The following is a 25,736-nucleotide window of genomic DNA, read 5'->3' as shown; positions in this document are numbered from 1 at the left end:
TGCTCTCAGTTTCTATGAGTTTGGTTTTTATAGATTTTTTTATATAAGTGAGATCATATAGTATTTGACTTTGTCTGTCTGACTTCCTTCACTTAGCATAATGCCCTCAAGATCCATCCTTGTTGTCACAAAGGGCAGGTTTTCCTCCTTTTTTATAGCTGAATAATATTCCACCGTACGTATACACCACATTTACCTTATCCACTCATCCACTGATGGACACATAGGTTGTTTCCAAGTCTTGGCTATTATAAATAATGCTGCAGTGAACATGGGGATGCAAATATCTCTTCAGGGTAGTCATTTCATTTCCTTCGGATAAATATCCAGAAATAGAATTACTGGATCACATAGTTCTATTTGTAATTTTTTAAGGAACTTCCATATTGTTCTCCACATTGGCCATACTAATTTACATTCCCAAGTCCCATCAACAGTGCACAAGGGTTCTCTTTTCTCCACTTACTTGCCCACATTTGTTATCTCTTGTCTTTTTCATGATAGCCATTCTAACATGTATAAGGTGATATCTTACAGCTTTGATTTGCATTTCCCTGATAATTAGTGATGTTGAGCACGTTTTCATGTACCTCTTGGCCATTTGAATATCTTCTTTGCATAATGTCTATACAGGACCTTTGCCCATTTTTGAATTGGATTTTTTTTTTCTATTCAGTTGTATGAGTTCCTTAGATATTTTGGATATTAACCCCTTATTAGATGTGTGGTTTGCAAATATTTTCTCTCATTCCATAGGTTACCTTTTCATTTTGTTGGTCATTTCTTTTGTTGTGCAGAAGCTTTTTAGTTTGAGGTAGCCCCACTTATTTATTTTTGCTTTTGTTGTTTGTGTTTTAGCCATTATAGCCAAAAAATCATTGCTTGGACCCATGTCAAGAAGCTCTTTCTCTCTGTTTTCTTCTAGGAGTTTTATGGTTTCAGGTATTATACTTAAGTGTTTAATCCATTTCAAGTTAATTTTCATGAGGGGTGTAAGATAAGGGTCTAGTTTCATTTTTTTCCATATGAATATCCACTTTTCCCAGCACCATTTATTGAAGAGACTGGTTTTTTTCCATTGAGTATTTTTGGCTTCCTTGTAAAATATTAGTTGACTGTATATGCATAGGTTTACTCCTGGGCTCTTGACTCTGTTCCATGGGTATATGTTTCTGTTATAATGCCACTACCATACTGTTTTGATTACTACAGCTTTGTAACGTAGGTTGAAATCAGGAAGTGTGATGCCTCCAGCATTGTTCTTTCTCAGGATTCCTTTGGCTATTAGGGGTCCTTTGTGGTTGCATACAAATTAAAGGATTTATTTTTATTTCTATAAAAAATGGGGGGCTGGCCCCGTGACCGAGTGGTTAAGTTCGCGCACTCTGCTGCAGGCGGCCCAGTGTTTCGTTGGTTCGAATCCTGGGCACGGACATGGCACTGCTCATCAAACCACTCTGAGGCAGCGTCCCACATGCCACAACTAGAAGGACCCACAATGAAGAATATACAACTATGTACCAGGGGGCTTTGGGGAGAAAAAGGAAAAAAAATAAAATCTTTAAAAAAAAAAAAAATGGAATCTGCCTAGGGATTGCATTGATTCTATAGACGGCTTTGGGTGGTACAGATATTTAAGAATATGAATTCTTCTAATCCACGAACACAGGCTATCTTTCCGTTTATTTGTTACTCCTTCAATTTCTTTCATCAAATTATTATAGATTTCAGTGTAGAAATCTGTCACCACCTTAGTTAAATTTATTCCTAAGTATTTTATCATTTTTTTATGCTATTGTAAATGGGATTGTTTCCTCTCTTTCTTTTTCAATAATTTGCTACTGGTTTTGTATGCTGATTTTGTATCTAGTAACTTTACAGAATTCATTGAGTAGATCTAGCAGTTTTTTGGTGGAATCTTTAGGATTGTCTCTATATAAAATCATGTCATCTGCAAATAGAGACTATTCTACTTCTTCCTTTCCAATTCTGATGCCTTTTATTTATTTTTTCTTACCTGATTGCTCTGTAGGATGGGCTCTGCAGTTGGATTATCTGGTCAGGCTTTCTAGTTAGGCAGGACTGGGTACTACGCTCAGCAGTAGGCAAGCCTATGAATTAGCTTCTCTGCTTGGGAGGGGTGGCATGACAGGCCTCAAGGCCAGTATGGCTCATTGTTTGGGAACTCCAATCAGGCAGAATTGTGTACCGAGTTCTCTGGCCAGATGGGGCCACTGGCTTTGCTTGGCAGATGGGAAAACCAGTGGCTGGGCTCTCTCCTCATGAGCCACTGTGAGTGGGGTTATAAGACAGGCTACGTACTTCCCAGATGCTCTGGTTAGGTTTCCTGTTGAGCTAGGCTGAGGTTTGCACTCACCAGTAGGTGGGGCTATGAATCAGTTTCTCTGCCTGGGCAAGGCAATAAAACACCATCCAAGACCAGCAAGTCTTGCTGTTTGGGGTCCCAAATCAGGCCAAACTGCATACTAACCTCCCTAGTCCGATGAGGCTACCATCTTCACTCTGAAAATGGGCAAAGCCACTGGTTGGAATTCCTACTGAGTCACTGCTCCAAGTAGGAGCTCAGTTGGCCAGAATTAGAGTACTAGTTGCTATAAACCCCATCCCCCTTCTCCATCACAATCTGATCTCCAGTTCAAGCCTCACAGATTCCCTCCTTGATCCCCATCAGGCCATACCTGAGTTGGCCTCCCAAAAAGTGACCAACAATGCTGGGGGAGCTAGATGTCCACTTTGGGCTATTTCCCACTGGAGAAGCCATGGGCCCAGGCAACCTGTCTTGGTGTGGTGCTATGTCAAACTGAGGGAGGTGCAATGTGATCAGAGTGTAGCTGCAACTCTCACTCTTCTAAGTGATCCTTCTTGGTCTTTGTGGCCTGGGGGATGCTTCAGCCTCACTCACATGTTCCAAGATCTTCACAATGATGACTTCTCTATGGATAGTTTCTAGTTGGTGTTCTTGTTGGGGAGGCTAAAGTCAGAAATGACCTATGTTGCTGTCTTGATGACATCACTCCCAGATATTATTCCCAAATTGAAAGTTATAGCTCCACTTATGAAAGAATGGGAGTAAAAAGAACAAACTTACATTTGGAAGTAGTTTCTCATAAAACTATTTTTTTAATCCTTATGTTTGGATAAGAGTCATAAACATGCTTGAATCTAAGGTAACCTTCTGAACTAAGTGGGGAATATGGCCATCAGTGTCTTACTTCTGCTTTCACTGAAGAAATTCCAAAAACTTGAAACGTATTTTGCTGAATTCAAATGAACTCAAACTTGTGGGATGTAAATTTATCTTCTATAACAATTTCTGGCTTATAGGTCATCTAGGCATGGGAATAACAACTTTCTGAATCACACAGAACTTTTAAGAGCATATAAGAGTACTCAGAAAGCTTGTGTGGATCAGATAACCTGTATCAGATAATATTTGTGATAGCTAAAGCATAAAACCAGAAATATATAGATCCAATTTACTTTGAAATAAGAATAGATATCAAAATTTAAAAAAAAGAATCATTTTGAGAAGTTCTTTGATTTTTTCTGCGCTCTAGATGCCCTCCTGTGTTCTCATTTCTGTCATATGTATATTTCTTCAGCAGCAGAGAAATAGACCAACGTAAGCAGGTGCTTAGAAAAGCCTGACACTCCTATTTTAAGCATTAGACACTAGAACAGCTATTTTCAAAGAAAAAAGACGGACTTGAAGGTTTTTCTCTTGATTGGTAGATGTATTAAATCTCTGTCTAGAAGTTTCTCAATGTAATTGCCTCAATGTCTAAGGAAATAAAATGTTGTTCAAAATATATACCATTTAAAATGATCTATTTTTACTTTCTTGAGCACATAGTCAAAATGAGAATGTATCCTACCTTAACCATATTACTTTCTGATCTAATTAAATGGGCATGAATATATTCATGAGCCAGTGCTGTAATTTAGTTTGACTTGCCTATTTGTCCTTGTAGTGAGAAGAAAGATGTATTGAAGACAAGATGAAGATTTTTAAAGAATATTATTTTTTTTCCAAGTCTATATTCAAAGTTGGAGAAAGGAATGGAATAGGTAATCTCATTATTCATTTAATATCCACATAATCCTGGGAATGCTGGCGTATATAGAAAATAATGGATGGAAATGAAAATATCTATAATTTTATAATTTTGTAGCTTTCTTTTTTTAATCATTATTTTATTGAGGTCACATTGGTTTATAACATTGTGTAGATCATTATATTTTGGCTTCTGTATAGACTGCACCCTGTTCACCGCCTAAAGTCTAGTTTCCATCTGTCACCACGCATAGATGCCCCTTTCCTCTTTCATCCTCTTCCCACCCCCTTCCCCTCTGGTAGGCACCAATCTGTTCTCCATATCTATGTGTGTAGTTGTTTCTCTTCCACACATGAGTGAAATCATGTGGTATTTGGCTTTCTCTGGCTGACTTATTTTGCTTAGCACAATACCCTCAAGGTCCATCCATGTTGTCACAAATGGCACGATTTTACCTTTTTTATAGCTGAGTAATATTTCCTTGTGTGTGTATATATATATATATATATATATATATATACTATATCTGCTTTATCCATGCATCCATTGATGGGCACTTAGGTTGCTTCCAGATCTTGGGTATTATTAATAGTGCTGTGATGAACATAGGGGAGCATATATCTTTTTGAGTTAGTGTTTTCGTGTTCTTTGGATAAATATCCAGAAGTACAATAGCTGGGTCATATAGTATTTCTATTTCTAATCTTTTGAGGAATCTCCATACTGTTTTCCATAGTGGCTGCACCAGTTTGTGTTCCCACCAGCAGTGTATGAGGGTTCCCCTTCTCCACATCCTCTCCAACACTTGTTACTTGTCTTTTTAATAATGGCCATTCTGATGGGTGTGAGGTGACATCTCTTTGCAGTTTTGATTTGCATTTCTCTAATAATTAGTGATGTTGAACATCTTTTCATGTACCTGTTTGCCATCTGTAAATCTTTGGAAAAATGTCTGTTCATATCCTCTGCCCATTTTTTGACTGGGTTGTTTGGTTTTTTGCTATTGAGTTGCACGAGTTCTTCATGTATCTTAGAAATTAACCCCTTATCAGATATTTGATTTGCAAACATTGTCTCCCAGTTGGTGTGTTGTCTTTTCATTTTGTTATGGATGTCTATAACATACCATACCACCCTAAATGCACCTGATCTCATCTGTAGGCTTCTTAACTACAGTAACTCAGACTATCTGGAATAAGAAAAATAATGACATATATTTTGCTCACATATTCACTATCTTTCTGAAACTAAAGAAACCAGCAAATTCCATTATAGCCAGTTTTGAGACAGTAAATTTAGTAGATAATAATTAATCAGGCTTCAAAAGCCAGGGACTTTACAGCATCTTTTGCTGAATGGAACTGAAGATGATACTAAGTATATAGTACTCGGAAAAGCAGAGGACATAGTAGTGGTGAAATGAGATGATTTGAGATATCTGTTTTGTTTAAATACTTGCTTTTGGACCTTGAGGGTATTACGGTAAGTGAAATAAGTCAGAGGGAGAAAGCCAAATACCGTATGAGCTCACTCATAAGTAGAAGATAAAAACAACAGCAAACAATCACATCGAGACAGAGATTGGATTGGTGGTTACCAGAGGGGAAGGCAGCAGGGAGGAGGGTGAAAGGGGTGATTAGGCACATGTGTGTGGTGATGGATGGTAATTACTCTTTGGGTGGTGAACACGATGTAATCTACATAGGAATCAAAATATAATGATGTGCACCTGAAATTTATATAATATTATAAACCAATGTTACCACAATAAAACAAATAAATAAAATAAAATAATGCTCAAAAAATAAAATAAAGTAAAAGTGTGGGGCCAGCTCAGTGGCGCAGTGGTTAAGTTTGCACGTTCTGCTTTGGCAGCTCGGGATTTGCCTGTTCGGATACCAGGTGAGGGCCTATGCACTGCTTGTCAAGCCATGCTGTGGCAGGCATGTGACATAAAATAGAGGAAAATGGGCACAGATGTAAGCTCAGGGCCAGTCTTCCTCAGCAAGAAGAGGAGGATTGGTGGCAGATGTTAACTCAGGGCTAATCTTCCTCAAAAAAAAAAGTGTGAGGCTAAGTTGTTGCTTAATTTTGTCATTTCCCCTTGCCTTTCTTCATACCAAGACTGCAGAAACTACATGTCAGGGGTGAGAGGTAGAAGGAGGAGTCATCTTCTGACAATGTTGAGAATGAATGCCTCACACAAAGCATGGCCGAGAGGAAAAAGCGGAGTTGGATCCCTAAGGGCAGAGTGGAGCCGCTGTACCAGTCCTAGACTGTCAATTTCTGGGCTTCTCCAAAGAGAAAAAAATAAAATCTCTATTTGATTAGTCTTTGTAACACGAAAAAAAAATAAATACCTGTTTGTTTCAATAGGTTCATTAGTGATCTGCATATGAGACTTTGAATACTACGGGAAGTGTAGCCTTTTTATATGGAACGGAGTATTTCTCCATGAGAGATCGAAAAGCCTTGAGGGGATTATTTACACAATTATTCATTACACAACTCAATCAATATGGGCAAAAAACCCAAACACATGCAGCAAAGTCATTTAATGGCAAAATTATTAGTTCAAGTCATTGAAAGTTTTATGAGAGTACTTTCTTATCAAGTTAAATTGTTAAGTTCAGTCTAGTAAAACAACCCTAAATAGTTTGATATGGTAATTTAATAATAGACATTTAATTACATTACCATTCACACAAATATGAGATAAAGTATAGCTTGCAAAATTTCTGAGGAGATCGCCCCCTAACATACTGAACACAATAGCCTATAAATAGTAATAATAAAAAATTCAATCTGTTTGAAAGCAAAGGATGGCACACAGACATCTGCTCTTACATTTTCTCTTTTTTTATTATTTTATTGAGGGCATAAGGGTTTATTACATTGTGAAATTTCAGTTGTACATTATTATTTATTAATTTCTATATAGACTGCATTGTGTTCACTACCAATAGTCTATGTTTTATCCATCACCATATATATGTGCCCCTTTACCCCTTGCACCTACCCCCCAACCTCCTTCCTCTCTGGTAACCATTAGTCTGATCTCTTTGTCCATGTATTTGTGTATCTTCCACATATGAGTGATGTCTTATGGTGTTTGTCTTTCTCTGTCTGGCTTATTTCACTTAACATAATACCCTCAAGGTCCATCCATGTTGTTGCAAATGGGATGATTTTGTCTTTTTTATGGCTGAGTAGTATTCCATTGTGTGTATATATATATATATATATATATATACACACACACACACACACACACACACACACACACACACACACACCACATCTCCTTTATCCATTCATCAGTTACGGGCATAGGGGTTGCTTCCACGTCTTGGCTATTGTGAATAATGCTGCAATCGACATGGGTGTGCATAAGTCTCTGAACTGTTGATTTCAAGTTCTTTGGATAAATACCCACTAATGGGATAGCTGGGTTGTATAGTATTTCTATTTTTAATTTTTTGAGAAATCTCCATACTATTTTCCATAGTGATTGCACCAGTTGGCATTCCCACCAGCAGCACATGAGGGTTCCCTTTTCTCCACAAACCTCTCCAAAATTTGTCATCTTTTTTTTTGGTGATTATAGCAATGCTAATAGGTGTGTGGTAATATCTCATTGTAGTTTTGATTTGCATTTCCCTAATGATTAGTGATGTTGAACATCTTTTCATGTGCCCATTGGCCATCTGTATATCTTCTTTGGAAAAATGTCTGTTCATATCCTCTGCCCATTTTTTGATTGGGTTGTTTGCTTTTTGTTGTTGAGTTGTATGAGTTGTTTATATATTTTGGATATTAATCCCTTGTCAGATATATGATTTGCAAATATTTTCCCCCAGTTGGTGGGTTGTCTTTTTGTTTTGTTCCTAATTTCCTTTGCCTTGCAGAAGCACTTTATCCTGATTTAGTCCCATTTTTTTATTTTTTCTTTTATTTCCCAAGCCTGAGTAGATATGGTATTGGAAAGGATGCTTCTAACACTGGTGTCCAAAGTGTACTACCTAAATTTTCTTCTAGGAGTTTTATGGCTTCAGGTCTTACCTTCAAGTCTTTAATCCATTTTGAGTTAATTTTTGTGTATGGCATAAGATAATGGTGTACTTTCATTCTTTTGCATGTGGCTGTCCAGTTTTCCCAACACTACGTATTGAAGAGGCTTTCCTTTCTCTATTGTATGTTCTTGGCTCCTTTGCTGAAGATCACTCTCCATAGATGCATGGTTTTATCTCTGGGCTTTCAGCTCTGTTCCATTAATCCGAGTGTCTCGTATTATTTTTTTTTAAGGAAGATTAACCCTGAACTAACATCTGCCACCAATCCTTGTCTTTTTGCTGAGAAAGATTAGACCTGAGCTAACATCTGTGCCCATCTTCCTCTACTCTGTATACAACATGGCTTGATAAGTGGTGTATAGGTCCGTGCCCGGGATCTGAGCCAGCACACCCTGGGCTGCTGAAGTGGAGCGTGAACTTAACCACTACGCCACTGGGCCAGCAGCCTGAGTGTCTGTTTTTGTACCTGTTGCCCACAGCGGCAAAGGGCAAGGAATGACAGGTACTGCCAAGGCTACTTGGTTGTTTAAGCAATCAAAGTTTATTGAGAAAGGGAAACAGAACAAGGAGCAGGGACAAAGGGGAACAACAAATCAGTACTTACAACATCCACACCACAATCAGCTGGGAAAGTCCCAATAGTTTGTACGGCAGGTGGGAGTGCCAATTGTCTAGGTCTGAGGCAAAGTGTCCTTTCCTCAGTGAGACTTCCAATTATTCTATGCCTGTGATTCCCTTTTATCCTAAGGTTTCTCTGGGTTCCAACTCAGGCTTTTAGACATTTGGATATTTGAGTTATTTCTTCTTGTTCCCACAGATGGGGTGTTTTTATCTTTTTTGTTCCCATGGATGGGATGTTTCTAAAGTCCTGTCAGGTGCTCATCGAGGTGGCCAGCCCAGACAAGGAACATGATGCAGGACCTATTTTTTGTAACTTGTGCATTGGAGTCAAGGCCGAAGTGACCATCTTTGGCCCCGAGCCCAAACACATTCCTTTGTGTGGGGCCCAGGCCCAGTGTCCTTGGAAGGTTGGCGGGGGGGAGGGGGGGGTTCAGTGAACTCTGTACAGTATGGGTACCATGCTGTTTTGATTTCTGTAACTTTATAGCATATTCTGAAGCAGGGGTTGTGATAACTCCAGCTTTGTTCTTTTTTCTCAGGATTGCTTTAACTCTTCGAGATCTTTTGTTGTTCCATATAAACTTTAGGACTCTGTTCTATTTCTGTGAATAATGTCATTGGGATTCTGACTGGGATTGCATTGATCTGTAGATCACCTTAGGAAAAAATGGGCATTTTAACTATGTTTATTCTTCCAATCCATGTGAATGGAATATCTTTCCGTTTCTTTAAGTCGTCACGGATTTCTTTCAATAACATCTTATAGTTTTCGGTGTATAGGTCTTTCACCTCTTTGGTTAAGTTTATTCCTTGATATTTTCTTCTTGTTGGAATTGTAAATGAGATGGTATTCTTGAGTTCTCTTTCTTAGTTTGTTATTAGACTATAGAAATGCAACTGATTTTTGTAAATTGATTTTTTAACCTGGAATTTTGCTGTAGTTGTTGATTATTTCTAATAGTTTTCCGATGGATTCTTTAGGATTTTCAATATTTGGAATCATGTCATCAGCAAACAGCGAGAGTTTCACTTCTTCCTTACCAATTTGTATACCTCTTATTTCTTTTCCTTGCCTAACTTTTCTGGCCAATTTTGAATAAGGGTGGTCAGAGTGGGCACTCTTGTCTTGTTCCTATTCTCAGAGGTATGGCTTTCAGTTTTTCCCCATTGAGTATGATGTTGGCTGTGGGTTTGTCAAATATGGCCTTTATTATGTTGAGATACTTTCCTTCTATCCCCGTTTTGTTTAGAGTTTCTATCATAAATGGATGTTGGATCTTGTCAAATTTTCTCTGCATCTATTGAGATGATCATGTGATTCTTATTCCTCATTTTGTTAATGTGGTGTATCACATTGATTTATTTTTGGATGTTGAACCACCCCTGCATCCCTGGTATAAATCCCATTTGATTATAGGGTATCATCCTTTTAACATATTGCTGTATTTGGCTTGCCAATATTTTGTTGAGGATTTTTGCATCTATGTTCATGAACAATATTGGCCCATAATTTTCCTTCTTTGTGTTGTCCTTGCCTGGCTTTAGGATCAGGGTGATGTTGGCCTTGTAGAATGAGTTAGGAAGAGTTCCATCTTCTTCAGTTTTTTGAAATAGTTTGCGAAGGATAGGTATAAATCTTCTTTGAAAGTTTGGTAGCATTCTCCAGAGAAGCCATCTGGTTCTGGACTTTTATTTTGGGGGAGGTTTTCCATTACTGTTTCAATGTCTTTACTTGTGATTGGTCTATTCAGATTCTGTATTTCTTCTGGATTCAGTTTTAGGAGGTTGTTTGAGTGTAAGAATTTATCCATTTCTTCTAGGCTGTCCAATTTGTTGACATACAGTTTTTTATAGTAGTCTCTTATGATCCTTATGATTTCTGTGGTACATATTGTAATTTCTCCTCTTTCATTTCTAATTTTATTTATTTGAGCATTCACTCTTCTTTTCTTAGTGAGTTTGGCTAAGGGTTTGTCAATTTTGTCTATCTTCTTAAAACACCAGCTCTCAGTTTCATTGATCCCCTCTAGTGTTTTTCTAGTCTTTTTTTTTTTTTTTTTTAAAGATTGGCACCTGAGCTAACAACTGTTGTCAATCTTTTTTTTCTGCTTTATCTCCCCAAATCTCCCCTGGTACGTAGTTGTATATGTTAGTTGCAGGTCCTTCTAGTTGTGGCGTGTGGGACACTACCTCAATGTGGCCTGATGAGCCGTGCCATGTCCATGCCCAGGATCCAAACTGGTGAAACCCTGGGCCGCTGTAGCAGAGCACACGAACTTAACCACTCGACCACAGGGCAGGTCCCTTTCTAGTCTTGATTTCATTTATTTCTGCTCTAATTTTTCTTATTTCTCTTCTTCTGCTGACTTTGGGCTTTGTTTATTCTTCTTTTTCTAGTTCTATTATGTGTAGTTTAAGATTACTTATTTAAGATTTTTCTTGTTTCTTGAGGTGGGCCTGTATTGGTATGAATTTCCCTCTTAGGACCACTTTTGCAGCATCCCATAAGAGTTGGTATGTTGTATTTGCATTTTCACTTGTCTCCAGGTATTTTTTTACTTATCCTTTGATTTCTTCATTGATCCATTGGTTGCTCTGCAGCATGTTGTTTAGTCTCCACATATTTGTCAATTTCCCAGCTTTTTTCTCGTAGTCAATCTCTAGTTTCATAATATTATGGTTGGAAAAGATGCTTGATATGATTTCAATCTTCTTAAATTGATTGAAGCTTGCCTTGTTTCCAAACATATGGTCTATCTTGGAGAATGCTCCATGCGCACTTGAGAAGAATGTGTACTCTGCTGTTTTTGGATGGAGTGTTCTCTATATATCTATTAAGTTCTTCTGGTCTAAATTTTCATTTAATTCCACTATTTCCTTCTTAACATTGTGTCTGGATGATCTATCCATTGATGTAAGTGGGGTCTTGAGGTCCCCTATTGTTATTGTGATGCTGTTACTTTCTCCCTTTATGTCTGTTAATAGTTGGTTTATGTACTTTGGTGCTCCTGTTTTAGGTGCATATATATTCGTAAGTGTTATGTCTTCTTGTTGGAATGTCTTTTTATCATTATATACTACCCCTGGTTGTCTCTCATTGCCTGTTTTATCTTGAAGTCTGCTTTGTCCGATATAAGTATGGCGACGCTTTCTTTTGTTTGCCATTAGCTTGGAATATCATCTTTCATCACTTTACTCTGAACCTGTTTGTCTTTACAGTTGAGATGTGTTCCTGGAAGCAGCATATTGTTGGCTCTTGTTTTTTAATCCATCCAGCCACTCTGTGTCTTTTGGTTGGAGAATTCAATCCATTTACATTTAGAGTGATTATTGCTATATGAGGGCTTCATATTGCCCGTTTATCTCTTGTTTTCTGATTCCATATTTCCCTTGTTTCTTGTCCCATGAATTTCTGACTGCCATTTCAGTTTGGTGATTTCTATGATGTTTTTCTCATTATTTATCATTTGTGTCTCTGTTCTCATTTTTTGTTTAGTGGATACCATGAGGTTTGAATAAGAGATCTCATAGATGAGATAGTCCATTTTCTGATAGCCACTTACCTCCTTAACCTAAGCAGTTTCTATCCCTTTCCTCTTCTCTAAGTTATTGTTGTCACAACTTTTTCCATTTTGTGTTGTGAGTTTGTGATTAAAATGAAGTGTTTATAGTTATTTTTGATGTTTTCTTTCCCTTTATCTTTAAGGTTATAATTGTTTGTTAACCTGTTCTGATATAGAGCTGCAGTTTTCTGATTTTGTCTATCTCTTTATCTTATTACTCAAGGCTTTGTAAACCTTTTCCTTTTTGTTTCAGGTGTGAGGACCTTCTTAATCATTTCTTGTAGGCAGAGTCTGGTGGCAATGAACTCTGTCAGCTGTTGTTTATCTGGGAAAGCTTTTATTTCTCCATCATATCGGAAGGATAGTTTTGTTGGATAGAGTATTCTTGGCTGAAACTGTTTCTCTGTCAGTATTTTGAGTATATCGTTCCACTCTCTCCTAGCCTATAAGGTTTCTACTGAGAAATCTGCTTAAAGCTTGATATGGGTTTCTTTGAAGATTATTTTTTTCTGCCTTACTCCCCTTAATATTTTTTCTCCATCATTGACTTTTGCCAGTTTTACTAATACACGCCTTGGAGAAGGGCTTTTTACATTGATGTAATTAGTAGTCCTGTTGGCTTCATTTACTTGTAATTCCAGCTCTTTCACAGGATTGGGAAGTTCTCAACCAGTATTTTTTTGAACAAGCTCTCTAATCCTTTCCCTCTCTCTTTTCCCTTGGAATACCTATAATCTTTATGTTTCATTTCTTAATTGAGTCAGATATTTCTCAGAGAATTTCTTCATTTCTTTTTAGTCTTAGTTCTCTCTCCTCTATCTGAAGCACTTCTATATCTCTGCCCCCTAAATTGCTAATTGTTTCCTCCATAATTTCAGCTCTGATTTTAAAGATTCTAGATAGTTGTTTTGTTCTTTTTGAGGAAGATTACCCCTGAGCTAACATCTGCTGCCAATCCTCCTCTTTTTGCTGAGGAAGATTGGCCCTGAGCTAACATCTATGCCCATCTTCCTCTACTTTATATGTGGGACATCTGCCACAGGATAGCATGCCAAGCAGTGCCATGTCTGCACCCAGGATCCAAACCAGCAAACCCTGGGCCACCAAAACAGAACATGTGAACTTGACTGCAGCACCACTGGGCCAGCCCCCTAGATAGTTTTTTATCTCATTCATTGTGTTCACCTCCAGCATTTTTGTTTGTCTTTATTAGAGTTTCAATTTGTTTTGTAAAGAATTCCTTCTGCTCATTAATTTTATTCCTGAGTTCATTGAACTGTTCTCGGAGTTTTCTTGTAACTCATTCTGTTTCCTTATAACTACTTTGAATTCTCTGTCATTTCAATTGTAAATTTCTGTGACTTCAGGATTGGTTTGTTGAGACTTATTTTCCTTCTGCTGTGGAGTGTTAATGTATTTCTTCAAGGTTTTTCATGGAGTGGACCTTTGCCGATGCATAATGATAATATCTTGTCAAAGATTCAACCATGACTGGGCAGGGGGAAGGAGCTGTATTTTCTGAACCCACCGTGACCCCTGGAAGTTGTGCCCATCTACTGGAAGTTGTGCTGATAGACCTTTCTGTGTTTGCCCATTGGCTGCTGCTGCTTCACATACACAGGCACAGGCCTCTCGTGCAGATCCACTGCCCTAGCTGACCAGCTGATTTAGTGCATCAGGTGGGAGGAGGGAAATGGTGCTTTCTTTCCTGCATCTCCTCCTGCTCTGTGTTTGCTGGCAGCCTGCCTAGGCTGCTCAGCTTGAAGGGGGGTGCTCATGTGGTATCTGAGCTGCCTTGGTGTGGAGTGTTCCCGTGGGCTGGGAGGCAGATCCAAGAGTGAAAGTGATCCTGTGGAGGACTGCCTGCTTCTTTTCTCTTCTCAGAGTCATACACTGGCCATTGTGTGAGGTGCTGTGCCCTAGATTGCTGCTGCTGGTGAGAGGGAGGAGATCTGCTTACCTCCTTCTACTGTTTGCTGGCTTCAGAGGTCTGGTTGCATAAATCTCTCAGATGTTCTACTGAGCTGTATGGATGTCCTCTATTGGTTAATGAATGGCCTTTAGGTCATTCCTTAGGGAGGAGAGACTAAGGGAACAGCTCACTCTGCCATGATGCTGACGTCACTCCTCTTACCTTTTCTTAAGTGCTTAATATGTACACAATAAGAAAGCCATATGACTCCAAAATGTTTCTCATGTTCTCTGAAGTAATAAATAAAATAAATTTCTCCCAGACAAAATTGATTTTTTAATATCTTGATGCTCTGTTTTTTCACTTGCTTTTCTAAAATAAGAGAAGAAATCTTGGTCTGGAGGCTGTTGTATAGGAAATTACAAATAAAAGGTGCAGGATGGTAAAAGAAAAGTATCTTCCATGCGATCCAGTAACAGCAAGTTAATGCAATTTTCCAGTGCCTCCTTAAATGTTTCACATTAAACAGACCATAATATGGTCTAACCTCTGAAAAAATATTCTATTTTAGTAAGTTCAAAATAAAGATTTTATAAGTATTCAGTTTTTGATACGCTCTCAGTTGTGTAGAATCCATAAGCCAAAGTTTCCCCAGCTTCAAAATATATCTAATATCTGTGCTCTACCACTGTCAATATGTGAGTCTAATACAAGAACACTTGTAAATTGTTTTAAACTGCATACAAGTGCAAAGAACCACACTGCAAAATACTCTGTTTCTATGTATTTTTCCTTAAATCTTCCTTTAATCGACTGCCATAGGCAGAAAACACATCCTAGTAAGAGAATAATAGTCTCTCTATGCTGAAAAGATAAATGTATGCAGGACAATATTAATTACACCAAGTAGTAATTATACAACATAAATGTACTCAGCAAAGAGTTTTCAGGAAATAAGGTTCTTGTGCATTTCTCTCTTACCCACATTTATTAGTTTATTAAATAACTTTACGTCACAGTAAAATTCCTTTTATTAACCTAAAGGAGAATGGAGAGTTTTAGCAATTAGTTATAAATTGATTCAGCTTCAAAACTGTAGCTGTTAATGCAATTATGCAAAATTAGCTATAAAATGAACTGATTGCTCAAAAGTAAATGAAAAAGAAAAGACTCTCATCAACAGATCGCAAGTTAGTGATCACTATTAACCTTCACAGAAGACAAAGTATAACACCCAAGGGAATGGGATTACTGCTCCGGAATATCAACATTCCTTTGCATTTTCTCTTTATGAGGAATTTTCAAAAGCAACTAACTTATTAGAATGCGTTCGACAAATATTTAAGGTTTACTTTGTAGATGAAAATCACGATCAAAGGTAGCTGTTTAGTTCTCATCAGTATGAATAATGAAATGTAAGTTTAATCCAATCTGGTAAGGAATTCTAATCAAAGACTCCTTTAATGACATTTATTTGCTAAACATTAGAGTAGCTCAATGAAGACATATTTCATTGACCTTGGCCCCTGTCTAACTTCCAATAGGTTGGAAGTGTTATGATTTTGATAATGCCAATCATAGTGGGTAGCCAAGCTGCCACCTCAACAACTCATTGTTCTTCACTGCTGATCCTATTAGCATGCTGACTCAGGGTGAAGTAAAAGAAGGACACTTTGACTTTGAGGACATTGCATTTGATTTGCATGTCTTCTTCCAAGATAAGATACCACAAAGTGTGCATTTCTGAAGAGTGAGTACAAAACAAAAAAGACTGGATTAGTCAAAAATAATACTGACCATTCCTTATATACTGATTGAAAAAGCAATATATGATGAGAAAATAGACAAAATTACCTGATAAATAAATTGGGCAAACTTTATTCACTGAATTAAATTGAAATGAGACTGATGAAGGATAAATAAAGCATAAATTAGTTTTTTGCCTCTTATAATCTAAGGCAAATATCATTGTAAACTGAATGATTACCTTAGAGAATGAAGATTTTGAAGGTAATGTCTCTCAATATCATCACCGCTACTGGCAGTGCATGTTTGACATCTCTCATTTGGAGTATAGCAAGTGTCCCAACTGATTGTCCCAAAACCAAAATCTAATCGTGAATCATATCTTTGGTCTCCATTGTTTATAGGACTAAGCATCAACTCCTTAGCCCAATACAGAATTCAGCGACTAGTATGTGTACCTGTCCCTCTAAGTATATACCTTGTTATATATCACCACCCCTCCATGCCCATTGCAAGTCACACTCCAGTCTTAGACATGTATTCATAACTTCTGTATCATCCTGTTGTATAGCCTTGGTTTTTTTTCACACTACTCTATTAGGCAAGAGCATACCTAAATCCCTGTGTTCATATAAAGTACCTCTCAAATTTCAGTGTTGAGCTCCAGCATAGACCTTCTTTGGTGCTTTTTGTGGCCACGCTGGTAGGATTTAGCACTCCCTCCCTAGACTTTTCACTATACCTTGTCCAAATTTCCATCTTAACATTAATGACAGTTTGATTTAAAAATAACATTTCTTCTAATAGTCTGTAAGCTTCTAGAAGCTGGGATTACATTTTATTTGCATTTCTACCCACAATATATGGTAGAGACTAGATGCTTAAAGAAGACAATGAATAAACAAGACTGAGCTAAAGACTATGAGAGAAATAAAGGAGCAGGCAGGTGTTCCCAGTGTGAGGAAATAGGCAAGGGGCCGATTAGCACATTATATTTGCTTGAGGAAGGAAAGCGAAAGGAATTTTTAGATCTCCTCTGTGTTTTAGGGTGGTTCACCAGAATTGATTCAGAAAAGATGTTCAGATCCGGAATAAGTTTTGTGTATTTGGTTATAACTTCCCTGTTACTATCACCTTTGGGGATCTGAGAGTACAGTATGTATGTACATACATACATGTAAGTACAGTTGTATGAGTGAAAACGCTAAAAATGTCTTTTACGCTCCCGTAGGCAAATTACAGCCAAGGCCCACATGGCTTTAAGGCTGGATTACAGACCTGTTTCTGATTCCAGTCTCTTCTCCACTCTAAGGCATTTTAGACAGTTACCACCAGATTATCTTCTCCAAGGCCTTTACTTCTTTATCATGCCAATCCCTTGATCATGTCATATTTTTAATGACGTGGTATAATCCTACCTGTCCAGAAAATCATTACTTTGATGTTTTTCCCCATAATTTGCAAACTAAGGCCTTGGTACCAGAGATTCTGATTGAGGAGGTCTCAGTCAGGGTCCACAATTGTCTACTTAAATTAAAATAAATGATTTCATACACATCTATGATGGGGAAAAAACATATTTAAAGGCCTAAATATAGACATATTACCCAGACATCCAAGGCCCTTTGCTATCTCATCTCAAACTAGCTTTCCAACAATATCTCCCACTGCTGTGCCCCACAAACAGTTTACTGAAAAGGAAGAGGAGGAATCACACGACTGTCTTAAGATCTGCATGTCGTTTTAGCCACTTGACCAACTTTTCACTTTATTAGCACTGACTGAAGAATTTGTGAAAGAGAACAAGACGTAGTACAAAGATAATTTTAGAGTCAGACAGACCCTGCTTTGAGTCCATACCCAGCCTTTACTACCTCTGTGTTTCCTCTGGGTTCTCAGTTTCCTTATCTTCAACTTGTGCAGATTAAATAAGATAGTAGAAGTAAAGCATCTGGGGAAGCATAAGTTTGAAATGAACACTACTTGCTTTTCCCATCATCTACCATACCTGTGTGTAAGCTCTTGGACAGCATTTATCTGTTTGTGCATTAATCATCTTCAGCTTTATAATGCATTTTACATAGAATTATAAACTGCAGGACACTTCTTAGGGCTCCTCAAGCTATACGCCTCACAATTCTTGGTAGAATCTTTTATAGAGTTAAAGAAAATGGTTGTTTTAATCATTTTTGAGGCTCAGCTATGCATAGGTACATTGCCGTACATTGTGTATCCGGCAATTAGTCAATGTGTATATGTTTTGGCTTTGAGACCAACAATTAATTAAACTTTTGACCCACAGTAATAAGTGATCAAAATTTTGAGAGGAAAAATAAAAGGAGAGCTTCTTCATCTTGTGTGCTTTCATCTCAGTTAAAATTTTATGTTTGGAAGATGACATCCGTTTTTAGAGTTTATTGCTACCCCAGCCAGGAAAATTAATGATACAGGACATAGGGCTTGCAATTATTTAGGAAATAAGTGTCTCATAAGAGACTTGGTAATATGAAAAATGTTTTTTGAAGCAGCACTGGTACTAGTCAGCATAGTGGTGGACATGTGCATTAATGTCTTACGGGACACATTTGAAATGATTATGCACTTGCCTTTGACATGATTGTCATAGCACAGTAACATGGAGGAGTTACATTTTATTTTCTTTGACTATTACCTTACAGCTGCTTGCTATGGGTCAGTGGCGAACCAATGTGTTGATTGTTGGGAGGCACAAGTTAATAAAAAGGCAGTCAGCTAACATTGCCACTTTTTGAGTTTCCACTTGGATAGTCAGATGTTCAAATGTCATTTAGTTTTCAGGGTACACACTAAGAAGCATTGGTTTAATTTAATTTTTTATTTGAACTTTGTGAAGATAAAATTATCTATGACTATAACCTTAATTCTTGTTGCTTAAAATCAAACTTGAATCTATTCTCTCTGAAAGAAATCTTATCACTAGTCTTTGTGTTAAAAAATTGTTTTATTTATTTGTTTCCTATAAATTTTTTTCTCAGTGAATGTTTGGATTTCCTCTCCCATCCCTAATTCTGACGTTCTTACACTACAAGAAAAATTAACTTTAACCAATTCCTTGAAAGGAAAAGAGAGAACTGTTTCTGGCCCATTGTTTTCTTGAATTTTCTGAACCTCTAAAGACAGGTTATAGCAATTTTTCAACTGAATTTAGTTTAATTGGGCCACTTAAAAATGGAATTATGCATGTTAAATGTGTGGCAAAGTTCTTATCAGTGGAGTTTGTATTTGATAATGATTTCTGTGGAGACGAGAGTGCTGAGAAGGGTGCTGCTGGCCTTTGGCTCTCTATTACAAGCATGGGACACGCTAATGGCACAGTAAGGGTTTGTCTCTTTCAGAGATGAATCTCAGCAGAAATTCCATTTAAAATGTGAACAACGGCATAGAAAGCTATTTTGAAAGTGGAGATGTTGAGAAATAAGCTTGTCAGCTGTTCTCTTGCCCACCCTTTTGCATGAAATTTCTAATGTGTCTATTATATAGGCTACCTACACAAGGTTTTTACTTTTCAAGTAACAGTGATCCATTCCCTGAAAGCCTGAAAGTGGGAAAAACTACTCAAAATGGGTTTTATCAGTGACTGTAAACAGACTATTTTATTGCATATAAACATAAATCAGCCTGTGACTAAACATCAGTTTAAGGAGTTAAAAGATAGAATGTTGGTAATTTTCAAATTCACCACATTTATTCTAGCACTTTACTCCAACTTCTCTTTAAAATTATGAGTTATGTCATTTAAACTCTGCAGAAAAATGTTGAATTACCCAGAGAAGAATAAAGAAAGTCGTCAATCAAATATAGCTAATTAATTGTTTTCTCTGAAGATTTTTCTGAAAGAAAAAATCTCAACACATTATATTTCTGTATTGGTCATCAATTACTACAACATAACATATTCTTGTGGGAAAGTACCACATAGATTCTATTTAACTTATTTTTTTAAAGTTCATCAGATCTAAGTTTTGCATATTAAAAGAAAACTGATATTCTCATACTGCTTATTTATGCCAGCCAATTTTAAGAGGAGTAATTATTCATATAAGTGAATTTTCCAACAATATTTACACTCTGTATTAGTGAGAGTTCTCCAGAGAAATAGAACCAATAGGAAATATATATTAATATATATAAATTTATATTAATAGTTTTATATTAATAATATATAATATGTAAAATATAAATATGTAAAAAGAGTTCTTTAACGAGGAATTGGCTCATGCAATTATGGGGGTTGAAAAGTCCCACAATCTACCTATATTCTACTAGCTGAGAACTTCGGAAAATTGGTGATGTGGTTCTGGTCGGAGAGTGAAGCCCTGAGAAGCAGAAGAACTCACGGTATAGGTTCTAGTAAAGTCCAGAGGCCTGAGAATCGGAGGAGTGATGATGTAAGATTGTCTGAGGCCAGGAGAAGACTGCTAGCTCAGCTCCCAGTCAGTCAGATAGTGAATTCTTCTGCCTTTTTGGTCTATTGAGGCCTTCAAGGGTTGGATGATGCCCACCCACAATGAGGAGGGCAATCTGCTTTACTCATTCCACACATTCAAACGCTCACCTCATCCAGAAACGCCCTCGCAAATACACCCAGAAGTGATATCTAACCAAATATTCGGACACCGCATGATCCACAAGTTAACACATAAAATTAACCATCACACACTCTCTTACTGCAGAGTTCTTGTGAGGATCAGATGGAATAATGAATATGAAATAGTTTCTATACTCTAATGTTAAGAATACTCTAAATATTGTTACTGTTTTTATAAACATCATTTCTCATAGCATAATAATGTCATTTTTAGTTGTATAAAACCAAACAGAAAAAAAATCATAGCAAAAAGTAAGAAAGTTATATTACAAGGAGAAAAATAAAGAATAACTGTGTCTACCAGGAGATGCATGCTATCAAAATTCTTACTTTCTATGAAAATTTAAGAGCCCAGAGGTATATCAGATTTTCTCTTTTTCTTCCTCACTACACTGATAATGTTGTTATATCTTTGCATACATCAGTATTTAAATTAGATTATGGGGACAAGCCTGGTGGTGCAGCAGTTAAGTTCACACGTTCCCCTTTAGCAGCCCGGGGTTCGCTGGTTCACATCCTGGGTGTGGACCTACACACTGATCGTCAAGCCATGCTGTGGCAGGTGTCCCACATATAAAGCAGAGGAAGATGGGCATAGATGTTAGCTCAGGGCCAGTCTTCCTCCACAAAAAGAGGAGGATTGGTGGCAGATGTTAGTTCAGGGTTAATTTTCCTCAAATAAACAAATAAATAAGATTATGAATTACTTGATGACATACTCAGATCCTGTATCATTTATTTTTATACTCTCAGTGTATGCCAGGCTTATGATATGATGTTGGGACCCAGTGAGTGTTTGCTAAATAAATTGTACTGGTCATCACCAGGACACAATGATAGCACAGAATGAACCTTTGTGTCAATTAGAAAAACTCGAGCTTTCTGGAAAGACACTTAGATGAAGTGCTGCTTCCTTCAGGTCTAATGTAGTACTGCCAGAGTTCATTGTTGGGAGAGAAATATGAATTTCACACTTCTTAGTAGGTCATCTTAGCGCAGATTGGTGTTGAGCATGACATTTTCAGACATACACAGTGATCCTAGTCATTGCATTGCCATTTCCTCAAGGACCATCTAGTTATGTAGCAATGTAGGTGACATCAATTAGGCCATGGGAAAGAAGCCAACTTTCTCTTATGGCCTACTCATCGATGTGGTTTAATCACATAATAAATTTAGTAATATAAATTCTAACCTTCTGTGGTTTAGCCAGGTTTACTCTGGTCGTGTAGTTATTCTAAAAACATACATTCATTATAGAAATTACCAAATTAAGCCAGTATGGAAGGAATCAAGGTCAATTCATTACCATTACCAGCAATAGAACTCCAAGCATTTCCCATGCTCTTGGGCAAAGTTACTTGTGTCTTAGGGAGCTGTAAGTTTCTGAGTCATGGCGTAAGCAAAACCACAAGATAAACAAAGACTATTTTACTGAAGAATATTGATATGACTTAGAGTTTTAAAGGTGAAAGCATCCAAATTCTATGCTGTCATAAGATTTCATCAATCACAGTCAATGCAAAATTATCAGTCACTGTACATTGAGTTGCCAGAGAAAGCTGAATTTTTATGAGTAGTTTTTATGAAGCGTAGTGCTTGAAAAGTTAGTATTTTACTGTAATTTGGATCTCTGATGGCATTAATGTTGCAACTTAATCCTAGTGAACAATCCTGTTGCTGCTGATACAAGAGTGCTAATGCCGGAGGCCCCATCAAAAGTCCTAGTCCAACCAAAGGAACAAGCGGAACGTCTAGCTTCCCTGCTGGTAGTCAGCATGCCCCAAATTACGACTCACTCTCAAGAACGAACTTTTTGATTTTAAGAGGGATTGGCACCATATAAAACCATGCAGCTTTTTTCCCTACAAACTCTCTCTCTCTCATACACACACACACAATATTTCCACATAAATCACAATTTATTATTTTAATCTATAATTATTTTAGTTTTATTCAGCTGTAGATTTTCGGTTTCCATTCCACAGTGCAATAATATTAGTGTTAATTGTAGTGTTAACTTTTTTTTTACGTTTTAAAGAATAATAATACTTAAATTTATATATATTTTTCGAAGGAATTTGGTGACTAAAAATAAAAAATTTGAAATATGAGCATGAAGAACTGCAAATTATAAAATATGTTAAGAGAGATTCAGAATAACCTGAAATGATCAGTTTGCCAATTCCGGATTTTACAAATGAATCTCTGGGAGACAGGATCCATCAATCTGAGAAGCAAATAAAAAGAACAATCTTTCAATTAAACTTTTTATTTTGAGGTAATTAAAGATTCACATGAAGTTATAAAAGAAATAATAGAGATTCCAGGTACCTTTTACCCAGTTTCCTCCAATGGTGTCATCTTACAATACTACAGTATACTGTCCCAACCAGGATATTGACATCCATATGGTAAAGATATAGAATGCTTTCATTACAACAAGGATCCCTCATGTTGCACTTTTATAGCCACACACATACTTCCCTCCGTTCCCCAGCCCCTCCTTAATCCCTGGCAAGCATTTCCATAATTTTGTCATTTCAAGAATGTTCTACAAAGAGAATCAAACGGTAAGTAACCTTTTGGGACTGGATTTTTCACTCTGCATGAATCTCTGGAGATCCATCCAGGTTGTTGCATGTATCAATAGTTTGCTCCATTTTACTGCTGAGCTGCAATCCATGGTATCATTGTTCTTCAGTTTATTTAACTATTCACCCATTAAAGAAGTCTGGACTGTTTCCAGAGAGAGCAAGCTTTTGCTAGGGTAATCTTGTCTTTCTGTTGCCAGCTTCTTCTGCCCCATCTCTTAGGATATATGAGGTAAAAAGAAAACCCAGAGAACTCACCATTGTGTCATTCCTTGATAGTCTGTCCTCTTCTCTCTACCTTTCCGAATCTTATATTTGATTTATACATAATGTCTAAGGATTTTAGTTGTACTTAATGAGAGGAATAGGGAAAAGTATGTTTATTTTATCTTCAGGAAGTGTAAGTTAAGGAAAGAAATTTTAGTCAATCACAACTAAAAATTAATCCAATACATCTTTGAGACTTATTTCAAATACAACATAAAATCCAAGCAATGAGCAGAGGAAAGCACTGTCAGCTCCTGCCTCGTTGCAAAGGGCACACTTGTGCTGTGTTTACCATGTACTGATCATGAGGTAAATGTAGCAAACTAGAGAAAAAATGGGGATTTTGCTATTTAAATCCTTACTTTTACAATACCAATTTGGTATTCAACAGAGTAACTTTGAAAGTTTCCATCTCTATCCAGTTGTAGACACTTTTTGCTGGGCCTAGGAATGGTATTTATGGCTAAGATTTTCAAGCTTGAGCTTGAGTTTTCTTTTTTTTTTCCCACGAGGAAATGAAAGTATCATAATAAATACTTCAAACATGGTAAGAGGGATGAATTTGCAGTTTTCCTTAATAATATAAAAATGGCTAATAATTTAGTTCATTTAGCAGATATTTTTAATCACTCATCTGTCTGTCATAACTTCAAGACAAAATTATTATTGTATTCATGACACTTGACAATATTATTAAGAGAAAAGAGAGTTTGAGAATTGGATGAAATTTTTGTTGAAAACACAATCACTTTGGGTAAAATTTGCAGTCGTATAATTAGTAGTAGTAAGAATATGGGATCACATCTCTTCACGAAAAAAGGCATTTGCTGACTATTTCAGGATAGTAAAAGAGACTGACCAGTAGTAAATGAGACTCTTAAAATTTGCCATATTGTTCCAGTTATGTTTGTTGAATTTTCAGCAAGAAATTACACTTGTCAGAATTTTTCCCAATAGCAACCAGCAAGATTTTCCCCAGATGCTATCTAAAATTAATATGGATATGTACAGTAGAAACAACAAAATATATATGAATTTTAGATTTTTCAATTATGTGCTGTGCCTTTTGGCAAATATTTTGTGCTGTGTGCCTTCAGATGCTAACTTCCTGTCGTTAGAGGCTCTTCGTGGAAAAGCTGGAGAAAGTAACTTGGATTATTAGCATTGACTTTATTTATGGAATTTAGCATTATTATAAATTGATTTCTGTCCTAAACTTTGTGAATTTTGTAGACCTGTTCTATACTAATTTTCAACTTTTACACTGCTATAGCACATTCTCATAAGCATGCTTTATCATCAATTTGCCATATTTAAATTCAAATTTTCATATTACATTGTTACTGCGAAAAATATGTGAGGCCATATGGATAAGCAGATCACTGATTTATTGGCACTGGGTGTGAATAAAACCTTGGAAGATGCAATAGGAATTCATTGCACCTCCGAAATCTCTTGAGAACCTGATCTTGTATTTCATCTTTTGTCGCACAAAGCTTTGTTAATTCCCATCATAGGTGTTGACACTAGATAGACTAGGGAAGAAACACTGCTTCTAAGTTATTTTCTTCATTTGCATGTGATTTTTATCACCACAATAACATTATCATAAGGTGAGGACTCTGGCACCTGAGAATCTGGCAGGCTCATCTGTTATTTAGCCTTTACTGAAAAGTTAACTCTCTCTCTCCAGACTCCAGCTTCTCTCTAGGTACTCCACTCACACTGCTGATATAATACACAATATTCTGTGCGTAAACTGGATTCTTATCCATTCTCTCTCTCTTCTTACAAGTCTCTATACTATTTCTTAAATTTATTAATTTAAGCCATTTTATTTTTTACTAACATTGTCTTCTTCTCTTCTAAATAAATAACATGTCCTTTTAAATATTACTGGCTACTCAACGATTAACCGATAAGTTAATAGATGAAAAGTAGTAGTTTCTCTTCAAAACAGTAATGGTCTCTATATTTGCCTGTTTCTTTTACTTGAAAAAAGTATTAAGGATGTTGGTCATTTGGACTAGTGTAATTGCTAATAACATTGAATTCATACTGCTCATACTTATCACTACGCAGAAGACCAACTAAACCACAGATAGTTCACTCTGAGGCTGTATCCTAATCCGATGTGATTCTTCTGTTAAATACCTGAGTCACAGCGCAGCGGAGGACCCCACGCAGCACCGAGAGAGCTATTCGTAGCCTATGATCATAGCCATTAGGCTGCCTATGGAAGCTGAGAAAGGCCACT

The sequence above is a fragment of the Equus caballus genome, chromosome 14 (assembly GCF_041296265.1).
Source record: "Equus caballus isolate H_3958 breed thoroughbred chromosome 14, TB-T2T, whole genome shotgun sequence".
NCBI classification, from domain to species: domain Eukaryota; kingdom Metazoa; phylum Chordata; class Mammalia; order Perissodactyla; family Equidae; genus Equus; species Equus caballus.
Note: the sequence above shows the minus strand (reverse complement) of the source record.